At 38.6% G+C, this 24,978-nt stretch overlaps 1 protein-coding gene across 6 annotated transcripts in view; it reads right to left on the bottom strand.

The window, feature by feature from the left end:
* LOC136366277 (poly(rC)-binding protein 3-like) overlaps positions 1–24,978 on the bottom strand; it is a 497,612-nt gene that overhangs the window by 151,205 nt on the left and 321,429 nt on the right. For 2 of the 6 annotated variants that reach the window (XM_066327277.1, XM_066327274.1), the window contains one exon: positions 20,522–20,607. The exons of 3 other annotated variants lie outside the window; for them this stretch is intronic. The gene's annotated coding sequence lies outside the window, so the exon portion shown is untranslated. Of the gene's footprint in view, positions 1–1,659; positions 1,732–20,521; positions 20,608–24,978 lie in introns of those variants that run through there. One more of the 6 variants, XM_066327330.1, reaches the window with a different exon arrangement.

The following is a 24,978-nucleotide window of genomic DNA, read 5'->3' as shown; positions in this document are numbered from 1 at the left end:
TATTTGTTCCTTATATCTAATCAAAATCTACCCTCTTTCAGTTAATGTCAGGTAATTTTGGAGGGAAAGGCAGGAAATGTGGAAGAGAAACTCCCCAGAGTTCTTGTTTTTTCTACGCCATTTCAATACACAGCACAGTAATGATGATTGTTAGAAGTTCTTCTGAAAGCGGAAGTTTCCCAACCAGAAAAATATAAAAGAATATCAGCTCTGGAAAGTTAGATCTAGTAAATCCGGCCAAAAATTACTTTGAAGAGCAATTTTCCAAAGGTGTAAAACAAATAATAAAATATTTTTCAAGCACATCCAAAACAGGAAGTCTGCCAGGGTGTCTGTAGGGCTGATAAGTAACTTGGATATGAAAGGAGAACCCAAATAAGATCAGACTCCACCTCAGCAAAGTGATAAGAATTTTTTAGATAGGTGTAAAGAACACTTTGGAATACACTTTGGAGATTCCCAGGATGAAACTTTCTTTACAGGTCAAAACCCTACTGGTTGGACAACAGGAAACAGAGAAGAAAATTAAATGGTCACTCTTCACAATTCAGAGATTTCTAGTAGGTCAGCGTAGGGAAATGCACTGTTCAGTATAGTCCTCAGTAATTTGCTTAAGGCTGAATAGTGAGGAGAGATTAAATCACACTAGATTATTTAATGTAGTAAAAGCCAAAGATGTCTGAAAAATTGCAGAATAATCTCATGAGTTCTTTGTGATTGGTGATAGAATTGTGGACCAAGACTAATGCTGATGAATGTTCAATCTAGAACAAAAAAACCCAGAGTCCTAGTGATGAGCACATACTCAGTGATGAGCTGTAAGTGATCTGCTACAAATCTGAAATATGGCTACTGCAACTGGTGAAACCATTCTATAAAAACACCAGTCTAATGTAAAAGAAATATCATGAATTATCAGGAAAATTAAATGTGAAAGAGATTATGAGGTTGCACAGAAATTACTCCTTCTAAGCCCCACAGGACTCACCTGAAGCAGGAAACATATAAACAAGGATGTACGCATAAGTAAGATAATTAATGGTAAGGGATGGTACCTGTGTGAGAAGCAATAAGTAGGTTGGGATAACTGGCTTTTTTTTTTTGTTCTGTTTGATAAAAACTCACAATCTGTTCTGGCATCCTGGTGTACATGATCACTCCTACAATATTTCCTAGCAGCAATGACATATATTTTGGTATGATCTGCATTTTCACTGTTCTTTTTCTTCAAAATACAAAGTATCCCAGGAATATTGTTTAAATCATTAAAGCAGCCATTTAAGTAAGCAAACCCAAATTCTGTTGGAGGTAGCAGGTTGGAAAATGCCTTTGGGGCTCATTTGGGTCTACCCAAACAAGATGAACTTTAAATTACATCTGAGTTCAAAGGTTGCTCAGGAGCTTGCACAGAGAGCTTTGTCCAATCTCCAAGAACAGAAATGCCACAATCTCTTGATACCTGTGCCAGTATTTAATACACATATACACACACACAAGAAAGGAAATATTTTTCTGATATTTAGGCAAAATTTCCTATGTTGTGACTTGGGGCTGCTGTCTCTAGTCCTATGGTGGTGCACCTAGAAGTGTCTGACTTCATCTTATCTGTACATTGCCAATAGTTAGGTGAAAACAATTAGATTCCCCCTTTATTCTCACCTTCAGCCAGAAGAATCCCTTTTCTGTTAGCTTCTCCATGTATGTTGTGTTCTCCTGCCACCTGGTCCTCCAAGAGATTCATTCCAGTATGTCAATGTTTATCTTGTACAGGGGAATCCAAAACAAAGCACAGTCCTCCAGGTAGGGTCTTATTAGTGCCAAGCAGAGGGCAAAGAATCATTTTTCTCAACTTGTTGGCTTTCTTAACTTGTTCATTCTTGCTAGTACAGCCTAGGATGGTGTTGACCTTCAGGATGCACTGCTGACTGCATTGGATTTCTTTTTTGTCTACTGGGACACCCAGGACTTTTCATGCAGTGCTGCTCTGGAGCCAGTTGGTGCCCAGCTTGTCCTGCTGCATGATCAGGAATTTGCATTGGCCTGTGCCAAACCTAAAAAAGTTTCTTCTGCCAGATTTATACTCCAGCTTGTTGCGAATGCTCTGAATTATATCCCTGCACATTAATTGGCACATTAATTGCTCCCCTAATCAGGTATCATCTGTGAACTTGCTTTATTTCATTCCACTGGCTACGAATGTATCGTAGCAATGAAGGCATGAATGAATGTCCACAGTAGTGTTGATTCCTAGAAATGTTACTGGAAATCACTCATCAGTCGGACATTTTACAGCTAATCACAACTCTTGGAGACTCATGATATGGCCAGTAGTGTATTCACCTTGTAGTCCACTGCTCAAGTCCATGTCTCACCAATTTGGCTGTAGGAGTACCATGTAACAGGCCTTGCAGAAGCTGAGGTAGATAACCTCTTCTTTCATCCATCATACCAGCCATCTCCTCAGAGCAAGCACTCAGACTGTTCAGCCACAATTTGTGGTTTGTGAATCTGTGCTGTTCCAAATGACCTTCTTGTCCTCCATGTGACTGAACATGGTTTTCACAAGGGTTTTCTCCAAAATCCTTGTGGAAACTGAAGGGAGCTATATCAGTAATAGTTCCCCAGATCTGCCTTCATGCCCATGTACATGTAACACTAGTCAGTCTTCAGGATCCTCTCCTGATTCCTAGGGACCTTTTGAAGAAGATACAAAGCACTCTTTGCAATGACCTTAGCTACTTCTCTCCACACCCTTGGGTACATTCTCTCTTGTCCCATGGACTTGTGTGTCCAGTTTGCTTACTTGGTCACTCATGTGATATTCCCAGGTTCTGTGTGGGAGATATGGGGACAGAACTGACCACAAAAGACCGAGGGGAAGATGCTGAGTTGCTCAGCCTTTTTTGTGTGTGCTTCAAGTCTGCTGCGTTGCTTCATAGCCCCTCATCTTCCTTAGACCTCCTTTTGATTCTGCTTCTAGAAATTCATCTTGTTGCCATTTCCCTTCCTCACCAATTTCAAATCCGGCCCAGTTTTGACTTCCCTAATTCCCTGCCTACAGGACCAACAATTCTGTGCTCCTGAGTAGCCCCTTTTGGCCTCTTCTGCCTTTTGTGCTGGAGAGAAGCTGGAACTCCCTCCCTGCCTGTCTGTTGTGCCTATGTGACTGCCTGGGCTGTGGGCTGGGCCCAGGTCTGGGGAGGTTGTCCTCAGAGAGCAACATCCTCTCGGTGTTTCCTTCCCCTTCCCTTTCCCCTTCCCCTTCCCTTTCCCCTTCCCCACAGTCTCTCATGGGAACCTGCTGAGCAGTTCCCAGAATGAACTGTTGAACCCTCTATTGTCATTTTCTGTTATCATTCTGAAAATGTTGAGGTTCTGCTCAAAGTCCTTGTTCATTTCAGACAAAAGATTCTCAAAAAAATAGTGCAAAAAATTTTAAATTAAACTTTTTTCTCTATCAAAGTCAATTTAGATGCAACTGAATTTTTCAAGGAGCCATAGTCACTTGATTGTGTTCATTCACTAAGGTGAAATAAAAAGTAATGGAGTAGAGATGCTTAATGCTTATTGACTATAAATAATTTAGACTATTTATAATTTTAAATACTAATTGTTAAATAATGACCCAGGACTAAGTCTGACAATATGGCTGGAAAATAAAATCAAGAGAGATTACAAAGAACCACTCCCAACTCAGCATCCCATGAATTTTGCTTGCTGTCTATCAACAGCTGTTTCACTTTTCAGCAACCTTGTCTTCCTGCTTTGCAACTCACAGCAGTGCCTAATTTAAACATTCTGTAATCATGGTTTTTAGTGCTAAATGGGGTTGTGAGATGTGCAATTACTGCTTCTTTCATTTTATTTACAAAAGACAAGCAAGAGGGAGAATACTGGTTTTTGCTCCCACCTGTTATGCTAAGAGAAGCTAAATGGGTGTTTGACAGGTAAAAATATAAACTATGAACCCTCAGATTAAAATACCATCAGAATTAAACTCATGTGTTTGTGAGAGTCTGGGCAAGTTCCAGAAAATGACAGCCTTTTACTTTTCCTTCAACATGTGGAGTATACTCAAAAAGCTTTTCTTAAAATGCCCTGTAATTAACCTAGGATACAAGAGAGAAAACGGTGAACAGAACAACAAAGACAATTTGTCATCAGGATTTTCATTAAACCCCTCAGTATTATAGGAATTAATTTCAGAAGTGCTTTGCCTTGATTACTGCCTGTCGGATGGGATACAGGCATCCAACAGGATATTTGAATGGAAAGTGTTTGCTCCCATCCTACATCAGCATTATGAAGGTAACGGCTTTATCTGCATTGACTGTGATTCATCATCTATATTCATCTATATTTTAATATTGCAAAAACTGAAAATGGCTCTAATTTTAACTTCCCCTAGCACTGCTGTTTTTCCAGTAAATGTTGCACTGGTAATAGCTCACATTGCCATCCCCATCTTGGGCAGGGAGAAAGATCAATGGGCTTTAAAATCACAATAGTCATTATTTTGTTACTTTAGCTTCCCAGACATTCCCAGTTCACTACATATGGTTATATCACACAGGCACACAAACCTTATTGGACACAGAAGTGAGGGAACCAGCTCTCATTTCAGATTCTGAACTGTCCTACAACCTGTACAGCATCTAGGCAGCGTTCTTATCTAGCTGTCACATTTTTAGTTTTTCAGAATGCTCCCCTTGTAAAGCAGACCACTTTGGAATCTGCAACACATTTTAAAGTAATGATTAAACACTAATCCGCTAACATACTGAAGTGGCACTTGAGAATTTGGCAGTATCACTTTAAATAATCTCTTAGCCTACTGATGGCTCTCTCAGTATCCTGTGTTTCCACACATAGCTGATGAATAAAATGGTTTGAACTAATCTGTACCTATACTTCTCACAGTATTTCTTGCATGAAAAGCAAACAGTGCAGCATGTATGCCTTAAAGTAAGGAAACCTGTTAGAAACTTTGTCACAATTTCAGTTTCTATAACTTTCTTCTTCAAGTTATATAAAAATATTTTTAGAAACAATCTCACCTTAAATCTGAGAGTGCCATTAAGGACTGTATTACAGAAATTACTTTGGTAATTTTGGCCAAAGCAATGCAGTCAAATGTCACACATGGGTGCAGGAAGAGGGTAGCGGGTAGAGAAATCAAATTCAACCTTACAACATAAATGAGAGATGAAATGTTACTGAGAAGCAACAAGCTGCAATATTGTACAGTGTCTCATAAAGCCATGCTAAATGAACAGTCTAAATGGATGTTGCCTTAAGTTCTTTTTGCTCATTGGCAGGAATTTATTATTTTTTTTTCTGCACAAAAATTGGCTGAATAATATCAGTGCAGCAGACAGCTGCTTTTAAGGTGAGTAGGCAAAGTATCTTTTATGGCTAAAAAATTATTACAAGATCAAGATCTGCATAGCTTGAGATGAAATGTGACTAAACCCAATGGACAAAGCTATCAGTTCTCTCTCTTTGAGTGGGAAAGTAAAAGGGGGTCTGTGCGTGTGTGTGTTTGTGTGCGCGTGCTGATCTTTAAGTAGCACTTCAAACAAAAATGCAGCTTTCTCAAGCATTCTGCTTTAAAATTTGGGTATCACCAAACATCTGTTCCCAGCTCTCCTAAGAGCTATCCCTATATGCCACAGATACTGGGTTCAAACCTGCTTTGCTTGCATCTTCTGTTATAATCACATTATGAGATGACACATACATTCATCTGGTCATAAGGGAATGCTTAGAGAATTCAGGTTAAGAAGATGACTCAGTTGCCTTATTTAGATTAAAAATTCTTCTGAGCACATGGCACATTAGGCCTTACATTAAATCACAAAACGTTCCATCTCTCTTTCTTCTCTGTTCTCATTTTTCCATTAACAGTTTTCTAGCCCTTCTATCATTGCATGTTTCCCTTCTCCCAGTCTTTTGGTCTTTTTTCTCCTCTTTGTTACTCATATAGTTGCCCTCCCTCCTGTTCATCTCCTCCCATAGTCTGTGCTATGCTACTTCTACATAACACTGCCAGTAATTCCCTGTTTCTCCTTTTAATCCCATCCAGCCTCCTATATGTGCTATTCCTTTTGATGGAGCACATACACAAGGATGAAAAACAGCAGCTTTTATATTTTCCAGTACTTCATGTAGGGAAAATCTTTGCCGTGCAAGAATCACACATGGTGGGATTCTTAGCATGTCCTGTGTAGGGCCAGGCGTGGGACTTGATGATCTTGATGGGTACCATTCAACCCAGCATATTCTATTATTTTATGATTAAATGGGATCTAAACACAGTCTACAGTAATTTCTATTGAGCAGGTGTCCCAGAAGCAAAGGGCCACCATTCTTTTGATTGTCCCATAACCTACAGCACTGTTCTAGCCAAGAATATGTCCTGTAAGTGACATGCATGACTGCAGCTCCATGGTAAACAGTGGGTCTTGCTCAGCCCTGAAACTCTTCCAGACTGCTGGATGCATATGTGGGGTCAAACTTCACAAAAAGTGTTTTCCCCCTCCTCTGCCAGTGCTAGATTTGCTTTTAAATTATTGAAGCTACTCATCAGAACTAGTTCTACTGGGAAAGGCCTGGGGCTTCAGAACACAATTATATCACAGGCATAAAAGCATCTTTTTTCTGCCACAATGGAGCCATAGAGTGGAATCAGAAATAAAAAGCAGCAAATCTAGAGACAGAACATTAGATTTTTCTTTTTGATTATTCTTAGATGTAAAACCCATTAAATAGACCAGTATGTAGGCAACCTCTTACTTAACTAGAATTATGGCAGCTGCATCCAGCTCCACATGGAAATGTACTTTTGGCTAGGTATTTCAGTTGACTCTTTTTTCAATAAGTAATTATAACTCCCAAGTATCAGTTATAATCTCTATCTTTAAAAATATCAAGAATTATTCCTAAAAGACTGAGCAGTTACTTAGAGTAGAAGTCATACACATTACAAAAGCAGAATTATTCGAGATTGTATTCCTATTCTGCAACACAGAAAATCTATTAGCACACACAAATTAACAAGACACTTTGTGTTTTCAGTCAGAGCACCATGACAGTCTGTGACTGGTAATCCAGAACACAAATAAAGCTGTGAATTTACTATGCTAAAGTGGCACCACCGATATTCTTACATTTCCCATGTCTTCCATAAATTAACTAGTCCAAGAGGAAGGTGTCTGAGTGATGCTTACTTGCATTTAGATATTATTCTTTATGTACCAGCTATCAGCCATTGTCACAGGACCTATAGAAGAACACTAGTTTCTGCGTCTAATTATTTCCTCTTAATTGACTTTAAAACTTTAGGTAACATATGACACAGAAATTTACATGGAAATTAGGCCATCAGAATATGACTTTCTTCCTCCAGCTCATTCTCTCAGCCTCTCCTCAAGGCCAAGGAATGGGATAGGTTTTAAGAACAACCCAGCAGCTCCCTTCATGTCCAATTAACCTTCACAGAGAGGGTGATTAAAGATTGGAATGTACTGCCTGGGTAGGTGGAGGAGTCAGTGTCCCTGGAAGTGTTTAAGGGAAGACTGGATGCAAAACTCAGTGCCTTGGCCTAGTTGACATGGTGGTGTTCAATCAGAGATTGAACTCAATGATCTCAGAGGTCTTTTCCAACCTAATTGATTCTGTGATTCTGTGGATGCAAAAGACAGCTAAAGGATATCTAATAACCTGGGTGCAGAAGACAGTTAATGATGATCATAAAATAAAATACTGAAATGACTATTTAATTCCTATTCTCTGGCAGAAATTATGATGTTGGTTATTGCCAGCCTTTTGTGCTTCAATAAAAGTCTTTAAAATACCATGTCTGACTTGATGGATTTTTTTTTTTTTTTTTTTTTTTTTTTTGTGGGTTTTTTTTTTAATAGTTTCTTGAATCAGAATACTTCCACTGCAAGTGTACTACATAGTTCCCTTCAGACTTTCTGGATTTTTTAATAACAAGGTTTCTTTCCTGTGATGTTTTCTTTTCTTCTGTGGACAGGGTTTTTGATTTTGCATTTATGCAAGGGAACAAGATACCTCTCAGGGATTTTATTTAACCTCTCTTATTTAAGATCAAAACCCAGTGGGTTTAATTAATTTTCATATGTGACTTCCAAGCTAAGAAACTATATTTCTTCTTCTCCTTGTTCTGTTAATTCTACTCATAAGGTTATTGTCATCTACTGGGCAAGAATTTAAACAGCAATTTTATTGATGATACACCTTGCAGCAGAACATGAATCTTCTTCTTGTGACACTGGTGCTCCCATCCATTCATGGTGATACACAATAAGGGAGACAGTCCACTTAGATATTGCAACAGGCTTCTGACTGAGGTCAAAGAAACTGATCTATCCAGTTCAGCATCTGGGTTCCTCCTGAGGTGTCCAGGACATGTTATCTTCTCCATAAACTTAATTTTTCTTCTGGAGGAATGATCAGGGATTTCCTAGTAAATTACCAAACTGAACTCTTCAAATTCCTTAGGCCTTTCCATAGCTGGGATTATGGAGCATTAGCTGTCTGCTGCCAGGTTAAGCTCCATGAGCTGCTGAGAGCACTTCCTAATCAACTCTAATGTTTCTAACTGGTTGACTTAGAGATGACATTGTAGTCTAAATCAAAGTTTTGTCTCCTGTGTAGCCGCCGTTCAACACATCATCATTGATCTCTACTTACTAAAATAAATGAACAATCAATTAATGTGAAGTAAAGAAAACCAACCTCAAAAGGAAGGCATAAGCCAGCTCTAGTCTTAGGAAGGGAGGAAACTGTGAATGAATGTTTAAATATCAATGTGAACAAAAATATTTGCATATGGGTTTACTTATTGCTGCATGCTCAGCATAACACCTGAATGCAAGTCTGCTGGACACACTCAAGCTACTTCTGTCGCCTTCTCTTATGTTTAAAGTGGTTCAGACTTAGGGAATAGCAAACTTATCACTGGTTTGACAACATTACTTCTCCCTGTTTTTCACACCCTGCCCCACAGCTGTGCCAACAGAGGGGTTTGCATGAACACTCTCTCAAATTCTCAAGGCAAAACAAGCCAGTTTATTTTACGCAATGTGAACTGTGGATCTGAACTGGCTTGGCTGAGTTAGCTAGTTTCTGACTAAGGAGCAGTAATGCAAGCTGCTCCACCGGCAAAACCAGAGGGGCAGCACTGCCAGCTGCTGGGTGGAAGTGACAGAGGAAAGCAGGAACATCTTTAGGCAGAACAGCTGGAGCATAGAAGATGCCATCCCTCTGCAGCTGTAAAACCTCTGCCTCAGTCCCTTAGGTGTGGAAAACACCAGTCACAGGAAAACTTCTTTTAGTATCTGGGGGCAAAAAGTTACAGTATGTTACTTCTATCCACTTGATATATGCTGTACTTAAAAAAAAAACCATAACAACCAAACCTAAAATTAGCTAGTAAATCAGCAAACTCATTCATGTATAGAAAATATAAATTTCTTGTACCCAATTTTAAGATAAACAAATGACCCTTATCTGTGGTATAAATGCACTGACATAAGCTTTCCCCTAGCTTTTGGCATTAAAATTCTCCAAACTTGTAAAAACCTGCAAATTTCAAAAACTAAATCTAACCCTAAATGTTGTTTCTGTACTGGCAAAAGTTTTCAGCAAAGATTTAGTTCAGAAAAAGCAGCATTACTGTTACTTAAGTGTGTCTTTGTACCGTTTACAGGCTAAAGCATCAAGCAAATGGCATGTCTTAAAATCCAGTGACAGTTTGATGGGCACTTTTTCCTGGCCTGACTGAACTGAGTCAGCTCACTTCCCCATGGTGCTTGTTCAGTTGCACTGCAAACCAGATGAGCACATTGCTCTGCCTTATAAAGGATCTTGAGAAAAAGCAAGGAGATGGGTAATCTTCCAAGGTTACTAACCCAGTTCAGCGTTCAGTTGTACAAAAATCTATGCCAGTACAAGAAGAAGGAAAGGGACAGAGATCGGTGGAAGGCTGTGGAGAGGGGTAGGAAATGCTTAAGCTGAATTTTCCCACCAAAACATATACACATAGAAGTCTAAAATAGCTTCAAGCATGAGTTCTGTGCCCCACCCAGAGCCATCAATTAGCAGACATTAATTATATTAGTACTAATATACACCTATATTAAATAATTTTAGGTTAAAAATTAAACATACTAAATAAATAATATTAGAAACCTTGATTTAATAGTCCTTTAAAACTGTAATCAAGTAAAACTAGAATGAAGGCATTTATAATGTATTTGTATTTTAACACCTTTAAAGAACTTCACCTAAAAATATAATATGCATTCTTACACAGGAAAACAGTCACTTATGATTCACTGTGATTTGTCTGTTGCACTTAGAAGGAACTGTGGAGTGGCATCATGGAAATACATTTTCTTCTCATTCTATTAGATACATAATAAGGCTTTCAGAATATTTTTATTTCAGACACAACCATTAGCATAAAATGTTATGCTATGTGCAGTTTTCTGCACAAATATAGAATGTGGACTTCAAGCAATGCTTGCCAAAGCACACATTTAATGAAAGTAAAGTAATAGAGCACTGAAGAATATCAGCTAGTAAATTGCTCAGGGTTACTCATGCAAGACATCATAATTTTCTTCAAACACACAAACACGCAGTGCCAGTCAAAAGCCATGTTAATCTGAATTAAAAGCAGTTTAACCTTCTGGACTTCACACCATGGGCCAGAGCTCAGAGCAGAGGGCCAGATTCTGAATGCCTGGAGTTTTGCTAGGCTGCACCACAGCTTGGGTTTCTATATTAAAAGCACCTGGCAGCACTTCTGAGGCTGTCCGTGGCATATTAGGGCATAAAGGTCAGGAGAGGAATTGAAAATGATTGCCCCAAGGGCCATCCACCCCCAAATATGCTTGTGTGCAAAAATCACTGCAACTCTTTAAATGTGATTGTTAGAAGATGCACAAGTCTGACCTAAAGAAAGATTTACATGCTTGAAACTTGCCTGTGACTCTAAATTACTCTGGTGCGCACCAGAAAGTACAGCATCCCTCCCCTACAACCCAGCTCTGTCATCTCACAGGCATTTAAAATTAAAAGAGCGTGTGAAGTAAAGAAAAAACTGTTTCTAGATATAAAATTACACAAAATCCTTTTCAAACACTGAATTGAATGAGTATGAGAAAAGTTTGAATTGTAATTCAAGTTCTACCTCTTATTATTTTTCAGAGTGAAGCATAACCTAGCTGGGTGGCTGTATTTATTTTTTCAAGCAGAACTGTAGATCTGGGTCTTTGGGTCTCAGTCTTAATCAAGGAAAATTAAATTCTTTAAGAGTTAAAAGCTGTAAGAAGTTGCTGTTATATTGCAGAACTACATATCTGGCTTGACTTTTAAATGAAGTGATTGAAAGTACAGGTGCAACAGACTGAGATACTGTCTTTTATCATACAGTGGGCAGTGTTGAAGAACAGTGCTGAAAAGCCTTTGGGTTCCAGTCAGCTGCAGAGGAGCAGTTGTACTCATTTTATATATACCAGTAAGACATTAGCACAAAGATTTTAACAACAGAAACAGTAACTGAAATGTACCAGGCACAAATTGTATATGAATATATATAGTGGAAGCCTTTGCAGCTTTTGTTTTATTAAAAAACTTAAACAAAGAAGTTTTGCATTTCTTCTTTTTATTTCCAAGTACTTATGAAAAGCACAGCTCCAGCAAATATCTCTTATCCTTCTAGAGCCTGATTTCTCATGCAGAATGAGTGTATTGAGGTTTTAATATTAGAGAGTTTACTCACAGCACTTTCATTCAGACTCACACGCTAGTTTTCCTCCTTCGTAAAAAGGCATTTTTGGATGCATGGCTGAAGAGCCAATCCACAATTTGCCTTCCAAATGCAGCAGCTGAGCACAACACACAGTCCAGAGTTATCCCTCTCAATACACTGTGAGGAATGCATGGGTAACACTCGGCACCTCATTCTGAGCGTAACGGGAAATGCCAGCCTCACCAGCAAGGCTGGAAAAACCTTTTTCCTCATTGGCTGCTCATCCCAAACTGCCTGGCAGAGGTTTGAAATATGCAATGCAGGGAACTGATATTCTGTGGCATTCATTCAATTTACCTGCACTACACTCCAAGGAGCCATGCTATTAAACAACAGCTCCAGTGTGTCAATAAAGTTTACTTAATTAAATTGCTTCCCCTCCCACTCTTCCAACCAGCAAGATTTAGGGCACAGGGACACAGTGCTGCTTGTAAATAAAAGGATGGTTTAGCTAATAATTTGATGAAGAATGACATATTTTCATCAATAATTCTGTGCACAAAGCAGGGAACTAGTTTAAATGAAAATAATTATGTAGGATAAGAGGAGAAACAATACCAACTATTCAAGGGCTGTGAATATTCTTCACGCAGTGTCAATTAAATCCACTATTTAAAAGTTAAATCTCAGTGATTGCACTCTTTGCTCTATAAGACTGAAATAACAATTGCTTAAATGTAATGTTACAAAACATACCATCATTATTACAAGCTAGTGAGTATACATTCTTAATTTGCTGGGGACTGATCGAGTCGGTTTCTGGTAATTTTGATATGTGATACACCCTCACTGCCTTACAAGAATCACGTTTTAGGAGTCTCCAGTCTGTCCTTTTCTATGGCAATATATGGAAAACATTGCCAATAATTAAGGATAAAAAAGACTAAAGTTAAGCCAAAATTAGCAGATTGTTTGCAACCTTATCATACTTTCAAATCATCAGTCTGAAACCTCTGAGGCTCCTTGTCTGTTTAGGTTAGATGTTTTGAAAGGCTACAATTAAACTGATGTAGCTGTTTTGCAAAACAGTATTTATCTGTTCTTATGCCTTTTTCCGGAGAGACTCTTCTAATTTTGACGAGAGTTCCCTGATGTTACATGTGGACCCTCTGCTCTGTCTCTTGAGTGTTTTCAGCTTTGCACCAAATCTCCTTTTGCAGACACTGAGTAAAAGCATGCCAAGCACTAGCAGGTAGGCTCTCTAAAGATTTCTTCTGTGCTGTTTATACACTATTCCCTCTGAGCTTTTACCTGCAGGTAGTAAGTCCTTCTTGTTTCTTTTCTTCAAACATCTTTACTGTTTCCTATTAATAGCAAGAACTTGGAGCTGGTCTGAGTTTTTATAAGCAAGTGAACAGAGAGAAAGATGCTTGTAAAGGCACATAGGCACAGTTTAATTTAGGAAGGATGAAAATACAAGCAGAAAAAAGTCCCTTTATGCCCTCACAGCCATTTCTTGCAGTACAGGCCATCTCTCCATTAACTTGTCTGCCAGGGGGTCTGAGACTGTGCTTTCCTCCTCGCACTCAAATCCTCCCCTAGTGTTGGGTTTGCTGCTCTTTATTCTACTCTGACTCAAACCATCCAGTGCAGCTCAAGGTCTCTGATCACAAACCATTGAAATTACCAAGTAGAGTCCTGTCTCCATTTCACACTGGTTAATTAGTCTCTTATTTCTTCATAGCACAAGCTAGAACGACAACAACCTTCCTGCAACAGCCTTCCTCTCCCATTATCACAGTAAAAAGCCCAGAGCATTATTCACCTAGACTTGAGTTTCACTCCATAAGACCTCCTACTGAATACCACCATAAGAAAAAAAAAAAAAAAAAGAGAGAGAGAGAGAGAGAGAGAAGTAATTCCCGTGATTAGAAATGTCCCAATTTGTTTGGAATGAGCAGCTCGCAGCTCTTTAACTACTTCATGTTGCAAGATGTGTTACACAAAGAAATATGTGTATACAAACACAGATGTTAAATGCCTGGACTAAGAAATTTAATATAAAATTAAAGATTACCTATCTAGGGAACTATTTATCAAAGAGACTGAATTAATTTAAATTAATGTCACAGTGCAGTGGAAGGGTGGTCAGGATGCTGAGTGCTGTAGGGTCAGAGCCAGTAGGACTGGTGGGATTGCCCATCCCTCTCCTCCCACAATTTCTGCAGCACCCAGGGGTAACACACTTAACCTTCAGGAGTGGAGGGCAATACTCAGCTGCTCCCAGTGCACCTTCCCACTGATGGATCTCAGCCTCAAGAGAAACAGAGCCGTATTCACAGCATCCAAGAGTGATGGGAAAGGGAAGGAGGTGTCATTTGTAGGACAACAGTGACCTTTCAGCTAGGATTGAATACACTGAATAAGACACTTCTGCAAGCAGAAGGATTAGGAAAAGGAAAGTTTCTATTATAAAACAAATAGCATTGTAATGGAGATCTCGTCCTTTTTTTTTGTTTGTTTTGTTTTAAACCAGTTGAACTCCATATGGCAGCATAAAATAATTCATACTATCACACTCACATATTTTCTTTTCCTTTTTTCCTCCCTCTGCTCCCCAAGCATGATGAAGTTGATAGGCCAGAAGACAGATGCTCTGCTCTTCTATTCAATATATAAATCTCGGTGAATAGTAAGAACATTAGGAAAAAGTACCAAAATGACAAAGACAATTTTCTTAGGATAATTATAAGGCTTAGTTCCTTCCTAATGAACCATATTTCTGGCGTTTTGCTCATTTCTACCCTGACAAGACAGGCAAATAATGTGTCGGTATCTGCCTAATAGGTGTTATCTTTTAACTGGTTATTGCTGCTATGATACAAAATTACTATGCATGTTGAGCTACACAGGACTACATTTAGCTAAACTGCTCTTAAGCTGGACTGAACCTGCCCTGTCCTATCAGAATGGGGGAATCATACCTCAAATGTGGCACTCCTGCTTAAAAAGATGTTAAACACTCACTCTTTGCCCCAAATTATTTGGCCTGTCAGGAATTTGCTGCCCTTTGCCAGAGTCCCAGGAGGAGCTTCTGTGGGCAGGGTGTCACAGACATACTCCACAGCCCCAGGGATCCCAGCTGCAGCGACACAGATTTCTTCTATTTTTAATGTGGTGAGTGCTGCAGCACTGTTCTCCAGCCAAAGGGCTGGGCCAGGCATGCTGACCCTGCAGACCCTTTCAGCCCAGAATCCTGTGCTCACTGGAAGGGCTGCTGCTGGGCCATCCATGATTTGTGCCCACCAGAGGCTGGGAGAGTCCAAACCTGCCCACGGGAGAGCAAAAGCAGAGCAGTGGCCTGTCTGTGCACTGTGCAGAGCAGAGGCCACTCTTCACTTTACAGGAACGAGGACTGAAGTTCGCAGTGGTCCTGTGAACCTGTGAGCCAAAGCTCCCACTTCTGGAGAACAGTTGCTTTTGGCCAACATAAAGAGACTAGATATTTTGGAAGGCTCACTCAGCCCTTAAAAGAACCAGAATCCCTCAAGGTCTTGCCCTCCAAGTACTCCTCCTCTGTGTTAGCTGGAAGAGTGTGAGATGATGGCATGACAAAATTTGGGACCATCTATCAGATGCCAGAAGTTAGACAGACCTGTTTTCATGGGATTTTCAAGGAATTAGAATCCATGAGGATGAGAGCAGCGACTATGGCACCCAATACCCCAGCAGGACCTGCCGACTTCACTCCTCCTGTTGCCACAAACACCCCTGAAGAGTGTCCCCTCAAAGTGGGAATTACACAAGCGTCCTCTCCCCTCAAAGGGTCCCCTTGAGGGATCAGGATCAGGCCTGGGGCCACAGACACAGGGAGGAAGTGAGGGTTGCAAAGAGCATCTACTGCTGCAGGGAGTGAAGGTGCTGCCTGTGGGTTCAGAATCAGGTGGCAAAGGTGGGCAATGCCTGCTCCAGCACAACATCTTGAGGGAACAGGTAATCTCTGAATACAGTTTGAAATCTGAATTTTTCCCTTTTTTTGTGTCTGGTGCCCCTGGCATTTCTTGACTGATTAGAGGCTGTCTAAAACTGATTTCCTTGTTCAGACATCCCCTCTGCTGCCCACCCCCTGCCAACCAGGTGACTGTGACCCTTCATATTCACTCTTGCATTCAACTGCAAAAATCTGAATTAGCAAAGGCAAGTGTCACAGGTGCTCAACATCTCCCGTTGAGCCAAGATCTTTATTTGTTATAGCTGTCAGGCCAGTCAATGACTGCTCTATCTCACTGTGGGCAGGCATATTCCATCCTGCTGGTGTCAAAAGCACATCTATCTATTGAGCGTTGCTCTACGCCGAGCAATTGCCACACTGTGGGGAAAGAAGATTGTGATCAGCACCATTTGTCTACATAATTGCACTTGTTTCTGGACAATTGTTGGGTCAGAGGCTAATGTTTTTTATTTATAGTCTTTCTACCCTCCTCTGAATTTTCTGTGCCTTTTTCTATAACAAGGAATTTGGTACCATTTGGCTTCTACTGCAAAAATTCTGCTAGAAATCTGAGAAAAAAAATCTGAAAGTAAATCCATTACACTCATTTGAACAGAATTTCACATTAGGGAGCTGGAGATTGAGCCTAAGACTCAAGGTGCATTTCTAAAAAAAAAGAAAGATCAAATACACATTTACCTTCTTTTTTCTTCATCTTGTATAACTACCAAGTAGAAATCAAATATATTTGCCTGGATGTTATCTTGTCTTTAAAAGCAGAAACAAAAAATATATATTTCCTTTATATCTCAGTGTCCATTTAATCTGGTTTGGAAATTCCCTAAATAAGAAATAATATTTTGTTTTCTTTATGGCAATAATTCTGTTTATTTTCGCTAAGATAATTCATTTAGTATTTTGCCTTTTTATGTTATGCTTATTAAATAAAAAAATCACCATCTAAGTTTAACAAAGTTGTTGACTTGGGCAAGCCACTATCTCACTTCTTTAACACCTCAAGGGTTTCCAAATAGCCATGCCAAGCTACTTGCTTCATTTTCCATTGTGCTGCAGCCAGCCTGCATGGGAAGTCACACATATTTTTCTAATACAAGAATGGATTTTGCTGAAACTGGTGTTTGTATTTTTTTAATAGGTGCATTTTTAAAATTTAAATGTATGTTTTTATTTTAAATTATCCTTGCATTTCAAACAAGATAATTTTAAATTAAAAATGAATTTTTAACAATGTACTGCCAAACTTCTTAAATTCAATATCTGGATTGACATTACATAACATGCAGTATTTAAGTATTATATGTCTGCTGGTAAATATTTGCTGACCATCAAACCACTGAGCTGGGAGAGTTTAAGTGACTGGAGAAAACAACTTCTGATAGAAGTGTTTAGTCCAAGTTTGATATCTGTAGCTTTGTCTGTATGTTCAGAGAAGGTATTTTCTTCACTTTATTCAGGTTAGCTTTATGCAATATCTAGTTCATGCAGAGCTATCTCTTGAGAGCTGATAAAAGCAGAAAATCTTTCTACTGTCTGGAAAAGCTCCATGGCAGAGACTGAAATCTGCTAATTTAAAAATCTTGCAGGGCACAGAAAAACCACACTGATCTGTTTACTCAGTACAAAGAATGGCTAATTCGACTAATAAATCACCCTAATATATGTAATAAATAAAGATAAAAATGTGAAATGCCATTCATTGGGTTCTAAGAAAACACAAAGCAAATATCAAGAATCTGAATAAACATATCAGGAACTTTTATGGAATTCTCTAAATGTGACTAATATAGGTCCACTTCTACTCATGTAAGTACCTAATGTAAAGAAAGTAGCAGTCAAAATAATCTGTCGTATGATATTCTCACAGCAGTGGAACAGGACTGATTATAGTGATCAAAGACTTTTCTCCCATCATTATTTTGACTACAGGAATTATGCTGTCAGTCAACAATACAGTAAGCAGAGAGAAGATGATGTAAAAGGAGGTTACCCCCTTTTTTTTGGGTAATACTGTACTTCCCAGTCTTGATTATCAAACTAGTGATGTCAACCACCGTATTACTTACTGCTGCACTTTGGCAGAAAGCCAGAATAATTGAAAATTACCAACTGAGGGGAAAAAACCCTTTTCCAGACAGCTAATTACAAAGTAAATGCACAGAAGAAAGGCGCAATGACAATTTCTTCTGACCCTCTATGTTTTTTACAGCACTTTTTCTTAAAGCAGAGGCACCACAACACAGCCTTCTGGTATCAGTCTCATCAAAGTCAGACTCACAAACAAAGCAACAACCCCTGTTCTAAGTTATAATTTTTTTTTCAGTGAAGTTGCTTATCTGCTGTGATTCCTGAAATATTTCCCTCAAAGATTAGGACCTCTGAGAACACTTTTTCTCTCGATGAAGCTAGTACTCTTCAGCCCTAAATTCAGTATATTACTATACATAGATTGGCTGAGGTTACCAGGCAACCCAGGTTGCTTGATAGAGCAAGTGGTGTGGACTGTTGGTATCATTTGCAAATTTCATGGACAGGAATATTCTGTTGGCTTCCAGGTTGTCTGCAAAATACTGAAAACATCTAATTGTGAACCTTGCTGAAATCTTTGGCAAAAACTCTCCCTCAATTATGACTCCTCTTGCCAAGTATTTTCTGTGCTATTTTCATTTAGCATGTGCTCCATTGACATTTGTTAGGGATAATGTTTTATGAGAACACTGAATAGTTTGAAGTAAACTCTAATAAATACTTTGCTGGGGATACTGTAGAATCAAGGACGCTAATAGGTACTGGGATCAGAGGAGAGGGATTTGTGTTGCAATATTATTTAGTAGAAGAGGGGATTTACCCTGTGACTATTACAATGCTGTTCTACAAAGAAAAAGGAGATACGACCACCACTACTTCACTACATATGTGGGCATATGCCTATCCTTCTCCTTTGCTTTTGTAGCATTTTCCCCAAAGAAATTAATTTGTCTAAGCAGAAATGGAGCCTCTTCCTTGGAACTTGTCCCCCCCTGCTTCATCTCAAAATTAAACCCTCTGTTTTCTCCATTTAGATTGACTCACAATTTATTATTTATTTCCTAGGTTGATGAACCAATAAATCAGTTTCGTGCACAGTCCTGACATGCTTAATGCCACAGAGATTCAGTAATTCAATCATTCAGCTTGGATTCATTGTGTCAAACAGCCTCATCTTCCTTAGGGTCTCCTTTTCATGGTAAACAGGACAGAGGTTCAAAACTGCATCTCACAGACAAATCCAAGAATGGAAGCTGCTGGCTCTAGCCTGTCTGTCCCCTTAGCAAAGTACAACTGAATGGTCGCTTAAGTAGCCAGGGAAGCTTGTATTTTTTATCCACATCTCTGACCTGTCCTGGCCTAAATAGGAAAGTGAACCACCCAGAAGTGCAGGCAGGTGGATCACTCAGTAACTCGTGATATGTTCACTACTTCTGCTTCCTGGGAAGAGAGAAATAAAAGCCATGACCCTGGGATTCTTTAAGACCCCAAATAAGACTCAAAAGTTGGGCTGTGTGCTTATAGCTAAAATGTCTGAAAAGCAACCAAACAAGCAATAAGAAAAAAGGAAGCTGTTTTTATAAATATAAATCCAAAGATTTTTTTATTCCCATGGGCAGTTATTAAATAGTGCATATTCTTTATATCACTTTTTCTTCATTTATAAGAAGTAATACATCAGAAGACTTTTGTTTTGGAGACTACTGGTAGCTAAACATGCTTAATTATGATGTACAAGATCATGAAATTTTTCTTACTGTATAAACTAAATTCAATGTCTTCTTTATCTCAGAAATATGCAGAGTAATAAAACATGATTATCAAAACTGAACCAACCTGTAACCAGGCACTGCATTTCATAAAGTATACTGGATACACTGAAGTGAAATAACTGAAATATATTCCAAAAAGTAGAAAATAACATAGTATTTACAGTAATTTTATGAAACTAGAAAGAAAGATGAAATTTAGCAGTGCTATGAGAATCTCCATTGGTATTTTGGAGCAGCAGTCTCTGGATATATAAGAACTCTCACTTCAGTTAGGATAAGTGAACTTCATTGTTTAGAATAACTTCGCATTTTAAAATGCAGTCTCTTATGAAAGTTAGACTTTATGCACAGGAAAACTAAAATTTTAATAAGGTCTGAACCTCTCCCTCAGCAAGTCCTGAACAGAAAGGAACTTTCTTTTCTATTCCTCTAAAGGATCCTCTTCCTCTTCATTCCAATGCAAATATTTTTTCCTCTCTGCTTTTCCCAATCCTTCCCAGTTCTTCTAACACTCTTTCCTCTAACTGTAGAGGCTATCCTCAGACACATTTATTTCCAGAAGCTTCCAAATTCTTTGAGCTTCCTTTCCCTAAGTCCAGCAAGAGCATACAAATATTTAAATAATTTAATTTTTCCATCCAAAAAATATTTACCAGGAGAAAGGTTTCCCAGAACACCCAGAGATATGACTGCAGTTCCACTGGCTCTACAAGTTGGGATAATTAGGTGAGTCAGTGCTTTATCTCAGCTCTAATATCGATAGGTTTCATTCTAGCTGGGAAATTTAAGAGCAGTTCCATACTATTCAATTTTCACTCATGTTTACTTGGCCCAGAAAATGAATGTGCTAGTCCATACAATAAATACAAGAACAAAATACAAGTCAGGAATACCAGAGAGAAAAAAAAAATAATCTGAGAATCTTACTTGTAAGGAGAGCAGTGATATTTAAAAACCTGCTGTTGGTGGTCAGCTTTTGCAGTCTCAAGATATCTAAAAGTGTTGAGTATGCTCTGAAAAGGAAAAGAATCAAGGATTTAGTAATTTTGTCATCTATAAAGTACTAAAGGAAGCTTTGTCCAAAATAAATTGCTTTCCCATTTTATGAGGTCATTAATTTATGAAATATGTTTTTATTTCCCCCCCTGGATTTGTAGGGATTTTGTGGGCTTCCAGAAGTTGAACTGCTCAGATCAAACTTCCTGGAGTGCACACGGAGTCAAAACAATGAGAGGAGTAATTATATAAATTATTATCTTGCATACCTACATTTCCAAGCTCTTACAGTCGACAGAACACAGTGAAAATAAAAAGAAGTCTGACTCTTTTCTTTAAAAAAACAATACACTGGAGTAAATGACTTTCCAAAACAAGCACAGAAAATCATGTCTTTCAAACAAATGACTAAGAGTTCATTGCTATATTTTGGACTAGTTAATGTATTTGGCCTCCTAATTTGTGGTCTAGCAGCTGAGACTATCCCTTTGTACTCAAACATTATTCTACATTAAAGTCTAGCTTTGTAATTTCCAATTGTCCTTAACAGACAGGGGAGTTGACTGTATCAAGAAGCTCTCTTAACTCTCCAAATCAAAATGAAGCTGAAAGACTGGGATGAGTGCTTCCATCTATGCAGGCTGTGGTGGAATGGATTAGGGGAGCTGGAATTAAGAAGTGGAGTTGAGCTAATGGAAAAAAAAAAGTGTTAGAGGGAAAGTGAGTTTACTGTTGTCTTTGTTTCTCACTTTCCTACACTATTTTTAATTGGCAAAAAAAAATTAAATTAATTTTCCCCAAGTTGGGTCTGGGGTTTTTTTGCCTATGATGGCAATCAGTGAATTGTCTTCTTGTCTTAATTGCAATCTGTAAGATTTTCTATCATATTTTCTCCTTGTGTTCTGCTGAGAAGAGGAAGTGAGAGACTAGATGGATGGGTGTGTGGCTGCTGGCTGAAGTCAGCCCAACACAGCTATGAAATAATTGTTTCCATTGTCAATTTTTCCAAGATCCCCAGGACTTAGACTGGAATGGAGATATAAAATCCAGACCAATAAAACTCTGCCTATAACACACAGGATAAACAGAATTAGTAAGGAGAAGAAATGTTACTCAGAGAAAACTGCATTAACAGGAAAGCTTTATAGATTTCTACCTTCTGTACAGTAATTCAGCCATAAATTTGAAAATAAAAGCTTATGGTAACAAGGAAAAAGTCAAATGACTCTCACTCCATGAAAGGAGACAGCTGAAAACATAATTTTAAAAAGATCTCTGCTTTGGATATGACACTGAGGTGTCTTTGGCCCATTAAGGAATTTTTGACAGCAATCATTGAAATATAACATAGGAATTTTTTTAAAGTTAGAGCTGAGACTGATCGACTTGCAGCAATATATTCTGTCAGCACTCTTTTAGAAACAACTATTTAAAGTTCTTTTGCAGCTACTTTTTTACAGTCCTGAAGTGATTTACTTAATTCCAGATTTCATTAAGCCCCAGAACTCCATTTTAGCAATCATTCTCATACTGATAACACATTTCAGCTATGAAAAAGATAGAAGTGCTATGCATCTCTACCTGATATTGAAGGCTATGGGTTAAAATCTCCATCGTGTCAGTACTGCAGAGGATTTTGCATTTGTTTGGATTCCCTTGGTTTTGGTCAGGATGTACCTCACAGTGGTAAAATTAGCAAAACTCCCTCTAAATGACACTGAAGGAACTCTTTCCTGAATGAGTTTTCTATTAGAATTAATGTCCTGTTAAAATAATCAACAACCCACTAAAAAGGTGAGATCTGTGGTAAACATCCACACTGCCTCACATACATGAAAGAAACCTCTGATATAACAAAACCTAGAAGAATAAATGTTGCCAGTAGAACTGAGCAAGTCTAGAATTCTGTCAACAATATCCCACTTACAGCCCAACACCACTTGTAATTTAGCTGTGTTTTCAAGGGTAAATGACTAAGCTCTCCTACCTGTACCCTGGGAAATCTATAAACACACAGTGAAATTAACTACTAGTTGGGAAAGAGAGCTTGGAGACAGCCTTATGAAAATGTCACCTAAATCCTCATCAACTGTCAAAAAAAAATAAAGCAGTATATTAGGAAATACTAGGAATAGAACGGAAAACAGCAGAAGAAAGACGATAATGCTGCCAAAGAAACACATTGCCCACCTAACATTTTGATTATTGAATACAGTTCCAGTCATCTCGTCTCAAAAATGACAGGATAGCAATAGAAGGATAAAGAAAAGGGTGACAGGATGATCAAAGCTATTTAATGGTTTCTGTACTAGGAAAGAAAAAAGAAAGGATTTAGGATTTTCATATGGAAGAGAGACAAATGAGGAAAAGGACTGTGACAGAGCCCCAGGACAATCATGAACAGTACTGAAAAAGTGAATAAAGAATGGTTTTCACTTTATTTCTTAGCAAAGGATGCAGTCACAATAAAATGAGCAGTTAGCAAGTTTAAAACATGAAACACAAGAAAGGATGTTTTCCACAAGCATCATAATTAAAGGGTGGAACTTATTGCCACAGGATGTGGTGGAAAGCCACATGTGTCGGCTTCAAAACGCAAGGCACTGTAGTGCTAAAAGAAACACTGACCAGTACTAGTCTTAGTCTGTTTTACCCAAAGCTGCACAGTATAACCTTCAGGTTAAGAAGCATTACAGAGTGCTGTCGGGTGATGCCAAGGGAGGTTGTCCTTTGGTCTGGTTTAAATACAGCTGTTGCAGTTCTTCTCATTAATTTTGTTCTTTTTCTGAATTCTTAGTCATCTCTTGCGACATACTGATGTTAGAGAGCATTAGTGCAAATATATGATTTTAGATTCCTATAAACATATCTATAGAGGGGCTTATGTACCATTTTAACTTCAAATAAGGCAGTCTACTCAGGCAGGCTGGCTTTAGGCTAGGATTTTCTGAGGATCCTCAGGTCTGGCATCCAAGCATCCAATTGCTACTAAAGAGATTGGTAAACAAAACTCTGATTTTATGGAAATAAGAAACGATACTGAATTTTCTCCTCTCAAAAAAGAAAGAAGTAATCTTTTTTGTGTAGTTAATGGTCTTCATCTTAACTGTTTCATGTGTTTCATGATGGGAGACATAGAGATTTTTCTGGACAAACACATAGACATAGGACATGAAATTGTCAACTCTCTGTTTATTGTGGTGATAAAATACCATTGTTTTAGTGAATAAACAAGGTTGCTTGAACTCTGCATTCATCTACTCTTCATCTGATGCAGACCTATTAAAGACTTTGCCCTGAGACTCTTGTGCTATAAGTGAAGGGCTTGCCACTCCCACCATGGATTGCCTGATGCCTCTGATCAGATAAAAGGCCATGGTTAGGAAACGACTTTAGACGACTATGATAGAAATGTTCTGGCTGACTTTGGCTGACTAGATCTCTGGTTGTGTAGGTGGTGACTGAGCTGTGGGGCATGTCTGGCAGCACAACTCTTGGTTGCCCAGATCACTAACCTTGGTTGCTATCGCTATTCCCTTCTGCTACTTATCTATGTAATTTTTCATTGAAAACCAGGAGGTGGGAGGAGGGATGGGGCATAGTGTGACCCCACTCACTGGGAAGTGAACCAGAAACCTGAAGAGAACTTACTTCCAGTACTTTCATAATGGTTAGTCAATGTCTATTCAGGACAAAAAAATGTTTGCATGGCTTCTTAAAGTGTTAAATATCCTAAAAGCTGAATATACCATGCTAGGCTAAGATAACTTGGTATTTTGGCTATTCTTGTAGGTGGGATACTGGCTTAGGTAGACAGACCTGTCTGATCTCATGTAGACATTTTTAGGCACTCATTTATGCAAAATTCCAAAACACTAAAAAATTATCACAGGTCTGTACAGAGGATTATTATCATGGTATTATCTTTTTATTTCCTAAACTGTGGATGGTCTTGTAAAGAATTCTGAAAATAAAACCCTTTATTTATTCTAATTACCCTAGAATGTGAAGTTGTACAAAGATACCTGTGAAATTCAGAATCTTCTGCCCTCTAAATTTTCTTGCACACTAGTTGGAAGAATTCCTAAGAGCCTTGCACAGAAGAGGAAAACCAGACTCAAGAGATATTTCAGAAAGAGCCACTTCTAACTACCTGCATTGGAACAGCGACTGCTCTTGAAATTCATACTCTATACAGAGAAATGCTAGCTGTTCGAAACTGATGGGAAACAAATGAAGTTTACATACAAATCAGTGTGTCTGCATAAGTTCCTTCAAAGGTTACCTCAACTAACATGAAATCACTATTCTGTCCAAGCAAAAAGACTCTCCTGTGCAAGCATATGCTTATTCCCACACCTGTCCACTCTAAAAGGTCATCTCTCAGG

The sequence above is a fragment of the Sylvia atricapilla genome, chromosome 1 (assembly GCF_009819655.1).
Source record: "Sylvia atricapilla isolate bSylAtr1 chromosome 1, bSylAtr1.pri, whole genome shotgun sequence".
Classification (NCBI taxonomy): Eukaryota; Metazoa; Chordata; class Aves; order Passeriformes; family Sylviidae; genus Sylvia; species Sylvia atricapilla.
Note: the sequence above shows the minus strand (reverse complement) of the source record. Positions and strands in the feature narration are given on the sequence as shown.